Raw genomic sequence first — 7,194 nt, 5'->3', positions numbered from 1 at the left:
TGCCCGTACATATACAGCTGCTGACCACACAGGGGTTCTTAGCAACGGACATTCCAGAGGGAGCTGGCAGATCGATCGGGACTGTACCAGTAGACCCTGAGCTGAGCCATACAAGCTGTGTGGGTTGGAGTTATCTGCATGTCAACCAGGTATATCAAATTCTCTACGGTGCAGCTGGACAGGTCAACAGTAAAGCACAATTTGCAGTGGCAGCTGGTTTTTCTATTGTAATTGGATCTATCAAATGCACACACACTGCTATAAAATCACCATCACAGGATGAATATGTTTATGTTAACAGGAAACATTTTCATTTAATCAACGTGCAAAATTGATGTGATGTGCAAAAGCAGCTAACCAATACAATGGCAAGGTGGACACTTGTTAATTTCTGTGGGTGTACGCTGCTCTGACTACACAGCATTCACAGCTTCGAACACACTGTCCCACTCACTCCTCTTGCAGTTGGAACTAATGCCAGAGGACAACGTGCCAAACAGAATGTTTTTACGTGCCTCTGCCTCATTTAGAAATGTCTCCAACTCACATCCTGTGAAGGTCCTCTGTTTTTGGATGTAGACATGCTTTGTGATAGTGCAGAGAGGAGATACCTCAAGTAACCAGTAAGGAAGTAACTCACTAATGAAGTGACCACAATAGCAAACACACAGCCACAGCCATTCCTAAACATCAAAGTCTATACAATTCATGTAAATGATGTACACCTACACTGCTGTGGAAAAATGAAACAAAATGTCGTACAATGTTGCAAGGTGGACTGTACAGTTTTGAATGACTATAAAGTATTTATTAATTTTTATACTGTATGTGCATAGCATATTTAAATCTATTTGCCTTTTTAATTGTAGGCGTGTCAAGGGAGGAGTTGGTATTTCCTCATGTGCGCTCAATTCCACATTAATTGGGATGCACAAAGGTAGTGTGCTTGGATTCATGAATATGCACAGTTTCATACATCTGGATTTATTAGTGCGTACGCTGTTTTCTCTAATTAAGCATATTTCATGTTTCACTAGGAAATCCACACTAGTCTTTGTTCATGAGGCCTCAGGTAACAGTCCCTGTAGGCTGAAGGTGACTATTTTTCCTCAGAAGACCCATGTCAGTCTCTACAACATACAGTTTTGGAGTGTGGGCACGTCTAACACCTGAAATGGCCATTCTCTATGTAGTAATCTAAACTTTTTTTCTCAGATGTGAGTTCTGATAGAGGTCAAGAGTGGTGTCAGCAGTTGTTTTGCCTGCCTTCACCTTCTCTTCTCATCTGTTTTGCAAAATGCTTTCAAATCCAGCCACTTAGGATCAAACTTGATTGTGGGTTGGGGTAGGGAGGTGTGTGGGTTTCTCTTCATTAACACTTTTGGAGAGCTCAGTAGCCCTTTCACCATCTGTAAAGCTGTTTCCTGGGGCTCTGCCCATATCTGTTTTTCTCTTTCTGCATTTCTGTCAGTGGCATGGTTATTGTGGCCAGCTGTGGCATAAACTTTGTGAGGTAGTTGGCCATACCCATAAAACGGAGCACATCTTCCATGCATCTTCCAACACAGTTACTAATGGAAAATCAGCCACTTCACTTAATAATTAAACTTCTACAAATCAAATCCCTCCTACAAGTCACATCTTCAATCTCTCCATAAGCCAAAACTCCATTCCAGATGCTTGGAAAACAGCCTTTGTTCTTCCTTTGCTGAAGGGAGGTGACCCCACCTCACTGAACAACTATCAACCAATCTCTAAACTCTGTATTTTAGCCAAGGTTCTAGAAAAACTGATAAACTCTCAAATCAAAAAATTACCTGGACTCATTTAACATCTTACCTCCACATCAACCTGGTTTCAGGAAACAACACAGCACAACCACTGCTTCACTGAAGGTTGTTAATGACATCGTTGAAGCACTGGATGCTAAGGATTATTGTGCTTCACTTTTCTTAGACCTGTCTAAAGTTTTTGACACTGTGGATCATAACGTCTTGTGTCATAAGCTCTCAGAAATTGGTTTCTCAGAACACACTATTGGTTGGTTCTCTAACTATCTTTCAGACCGGAGGCAATGTGTTCAACATAATGGTACTTCCTCCATTTAAACAGTCAACAATGGTGTACCACAAGGCTCAGTCTTAGGACATACCCTCTTTACAATCTACATACGTAATGTAGGTAAAAACATCCCTAATGCATCCATACATTTCTATACTGATGACACAGTTGTTTATTGTTGAGCTAAAACAGTTGAAAAGGCTTTCCAGCTTTTGAAATCTGCATTCAAGATCATCCAGACTGATTTGTTCCACCTCAAACTTGTCCTAAATGCCAACAAAACCAAAGGAATGCTTTTTTCAAATAGGAAGTTGGTCCCAGCAGTTCTTCCTCTGATTTCATCCTCAAATGGTGTCCGCATTGAGTTTGTTGATTACTATAAATATTTGGGTATCTCGGTCGACTCGCATCTCTCGTTTAAGCTCCATGTGGAAAACTTGGTAAAGAAACTGAAAGTTAAACTGGGTTTATTTTTCAGAAACAGATCCTGTCTAACCCTGAATGTTAGGAAATGCCTTGTATCTGTGACCTTTCTTCCCTCCATTGATTACGGTGACATTATTTACATGAACACTCCTACAAGAACCCTGCAGATGTTGGATGCTGTCTATCACGGTGCACTAAGATTCATAACTGGCTGTGATTATCGTACCCACCACTGCACCCTGTATTCACTGGTTAACTGGGCATCATTAACTTCACGCAGACTCTCTCACTGGTACATTTTCATCTTTAAATCACTTCTTGGTCTGCTGCCTTCATACATCTCCTCCTACATGTCTCTGCATGAGTGCAGCTACAGCGTGCGCTCTCAGGACATTATTACCTGCAGTGTTCCCTCAGTGTGAACTGAACTAGGCAAAAGGACCTTCTTCTACTCTGCTCCTGTTTCCTGGAATATCTTACAAAAAGATCTGAAGCTCTCGACCTTGACCTCTCTAAGTGGCTTTAAGAATCTGTTGGACTCCTGGCAGGGTCCAATGCAGACATGTTCCTGTTTTTAGTTTTCTACATTCGCCTTAGAATCAAGCTGTTTTTTGTTACTTTTCTTTTTTTTGCCATCCTATTTGTTAAAAAAAAATATGTATGACTTTTTATAACTGTTTATTGTTGTCGCTGTTGTCCATTATTGTCATCATTCTTTGTTGAAATCAGGTCTCTCTTGTAAATGAGTCCTCGAGGCTCAATGGGATTTACCTGTCTAAATAAAGGTTGAATGAATGTAGGCTGAGGCAGCTGCTGTATTACTTTTACTGTGTTCAGGTCTGGCTGTATGTCCATTTTGGAAACTTTGTGGCCCACAAACATGGTTTCTGTCTTTTTTGATTCAGAGCAGGACCATCGAGCCGTAACTTCTGGAGGACTGGGTGCAGTCTCTGGTCATGCTCCTGTCGGTCTCTGCCATGCATCAGAATATCAGCAGCATAACATATGGCTCCCACAGTATCCTCCAGCATCTGTGACATTCTCCTCTGAAAATATTCTGTGGCTGAAGCAAAGTCAAATGTGAGTCTGTTGAACTGCTATCTCCCAAAAGATGTGATAACTGTTTTAAGGGGTCGCGACTCTGGTGTGAGGGAGATTTGACAAAATCCTGATTGAGCATCAAGCTTTGTAAACACTTTAGCATCTTACATCATAGCTAATGTTTGATCCATTATAGGAGGGATGTGGTGTTTTCTTTTCACAACAGCTTTCAGGGGTGTGAGATCATCACAAAGCTTGGGTGGCTTTTTTCCAGATTTTGGGATGCCAACCATACCTGAACACCACATTGTCAGCTCTGTGACTTTTGAAATGACTCCCCTCTCCTCCATTCTGCTCAGCTCTGCTTGCACTGCATCTCTAAGGAGAAGAGGGATAAGTCTTGGGGCAGAGAGGGTAACCAGCGTTGCTCCTTGTTTTATCTCTATGTGATTTGACTCTCAGCGTGACTAAACCCTGAAAAACATATGAATAATCTGTTTTGGCTCCTGTGACTGTGTCTACTCTTTACACTAGTCCTAAAGTGACACAAGTTGGTCTGCTTAACAGCAGCTATTAGCCATGATGCAACTTAAAATTTTATGCAAAGTAGTGCGTACTTTAACTGTCATTTCTGCTCTAAAACAGACTTATTTTCAATGGGTACCTACTCAGGCCTAGCTGTTTATTCTGCGGTTTGTAGCTTTCCATCTCGGCATGGTTTGTGTAGCCTCTCTGGTATAGATGTAACACCTGTGTCTAGTTTGAAATCAACATTTTCCCCATTTATTTTAACCTTTACTATCCATGGATCTGCTGTCTCTGTTCCTATTTCTCCCAGAAAACACAGTCCTTGCTATGTGGTCTTGGTTTTCTGTGACTTCACGAAGCCCTGCAGTTTCATTCGAATGACAAACTACAGTAAAATGTCCCCTTTTTAGGCATTTTCAACATTCTACATCTCTATCTGTTTTTCCTTGAATGCTTGTTATTTCAATCTCCAGGCCATATCCTTAATCAGCTTGACTTTCAGGCTTCTGTCTCGTCTTCATCACTGGCATTCTTTTGCCAAGTTTTTTGATAATTTGTTTATGGCATCCATCCGTCCGTTCATTATCTTTACTCACTTCTTCCTTTTTGGGTTGTGCGGGTCAGTGGTGTGCATGTCCAGCCATCACTGTGCGAGAGGTGGGGGACACACTGGACAGGTCTCCAATTCATCGCAGGGACACAGAGACAAATGAGACAACCATTCACTCTCTCACTCACACCTAGGGACAATTTAGAGTTACCAGTCAGTCTAACATGCATGTTTTTGGTCTGTGGGAGGAAACTAGAGTACCCGGAGAAAACTCACACATGCACAGAGAGAACATGCAAACCCAGAAGGGTCTCTTGTCGGGATTTGAACCGGGGCGACCTGCTCGCTGAGAGGTGGCAGTTCTCCCAACTGCACCACTGTGCTGCCACTTTATAGCATCTGTGATTTGTCTTCTGCAACACTGATGTGCAGTAAACTTTACTGTTTCTTCACAGTTTCACTTTGTCTGTTTATGCGAGGGTCATCTCAGAGTCCATTTGTATTGTGCTGACATATTTTGTCCTTTATCCCAAAAATTCTGTCTCGCATAAGTTCCTCTTTAAGTACGCCAATGCCACAGATTTTTGCAAGTTTGTGGACAGCTGTGATGCATGCTACACTTTCACTATTGTTTTGATGTCTGGAATTAAACTTTACTTTTTCAAACATTATGTTATGTTTTCCTATGTAGCACTGTTCACTGTTATATTTTCTTATGTAGCACTGTTTTACAGCCTCACATTTCTTTTTATCTCCGTCGGTCAATGGTACAACTTATTATACATTGCCATATGTGTCTCCCATTACATTTAAGAGATAATTCACTTTTTATCTAAAGCAGTTTCTATATGAAACCTCTCAAAACATCTGATCCACTTCCGCCATTCAGCCAGGCTTAAAAAGTCAAATGATTATGGAGAGCTTATTTCTACATTTGTTGCCATCATTGCTTCTTTTATTTTTCCATCCAGGAACAAATGCTATGATGTATCATATCTCTGCACTTCTCTCCACCTGCCTGTGCCATGTGGGACCATATCCTTGCAACACTCCTTAGCAGGTGGTCGTTGTAATTTTCCTTCTTTTCTGTGCTTTACTGTCAGGATGGTATTTTCAGACCTTTTTCCCCAAAAGTGACAATGGTCATTCTGTCCAAACAGTTCAGTTTAAGTTTCATCAGGCCACGGGGCATGTCTCCAAACATTAACGTCTTTGTCTCTGTGTGGACAAACTGTAATCTGTCATTTTATGTTGTTTTGGTGTGATCTCTTCATCCTTCCTGAGTGTCCTTTTAGTGTCACGTTGGTCCAGAACTTGTTTCACAGTCACTGACTCGCTCTTACCACATATACACATACACTGCACTCACCCAGCACTAAAACTCATTCATTTCAGAAACATTGACTTTGCTGAGCATTATATCAGACCATTCCTATGGCTTTTACTTGTTTATAATTGTTTTAACAGATTCAATTTCAATCTTCTGTAAATTGGATCCAACAATGAACCAGAGTTGTGGAGGTCAACAGTTCTCTTCCTGAGATCTTGGCTGATTTATTTAAATATTCCCATGATGCAACACAAGGAAGCAGAGTGTTAGAGGTGTACCTTAGAATAAGGTAATCCAACTAACTCAAAAGTTGTCAACTAACCAATCAAAATTTCCAAAGCCATGACATGATTATGGGCTATTCCCAACTGTTTAAAATCATATTGATCTTAGTGTATGTAAACTTGTCACTTTGAAGAAAGAAATATCATAAATCTCTAAAAAATGCCTCTTTTTATTTCAACATGTGAATATAAAGAGTCTGAAAACTGTTCCTGCGTCTTAATACCATGTATGTAAACATTTAGTTTCAGTTGTATTTATAAAAAATCCATTGCCTTTCTTTATTCGGCTGAATCTTTTATACTGAGAGATCAAACATCATCTATATTTTAGCTGAAAAAGGCAGAGAGCCAGTTTGCATGTTCCATCATTTCTAAACCACCATTTGCCTGATTTTTGAATAAACTTGAGTTGGGATGGTGTTTGGCCAGAGACCTGACTGCTCACTGACTGAAAAAAATCAGGAGGACACGAAGGGTGAGCCTTAATTACACTTCACTATTTTTAACGTCATTAGCTCAAAAGTAAGATTTAAATTTATTTGAAGGTAACGTTAAATCCATGTTTCCAGCTGTGGTAACTGCCGTGCAGACATAACCCTTCCAAGGTGTTTTAGAGAAGATATTATAAAATCAGATATGGTGAGGGATAAAACAAACTTTCACTCATAACAAGTCCATAATTCTAATAGTAATAAAATTTAAAAAAGCAAGAGTGGTGTTTGCGGGAGGCAGAAAGGGCACAGGTCATACTGAAAACTTTTTACATCTATAAAATCTTCAGAAGTAGACATTTTACTCACCATCATCGTAGAAGTGAAGACAAAAACTCCTCGCTAAGTTTTTGTTCAGAAAAATAAATCAAACGATCCTTTCCGCAGGTAAAACAAAAAGACATTCCCTTAGTCTTACCTCTGAGCTTGTGGGTTTGTCAATGCTTTGCATCTTTTGTTTGCACATCTACATGCATGCGCACA

This window comes from Nematolebias whitei, chromosome 20 (assembly GCF_014905685.2).
Source record: "Nematolebias whitei isolate Nwh7 chromosome 20, NemWhi1, whole genome shotgun sequence".
Taxonomy (NCBI): domain Eukaryota; kingdom Metazoa; phylum Chordata; class Actinopteri; order Cyprinodontiformes; family Rivulidae; genus Nematolebias; species Nematolebias whitei.
This window is presented reverse-complemented; position numbering follows the sequence as displayed.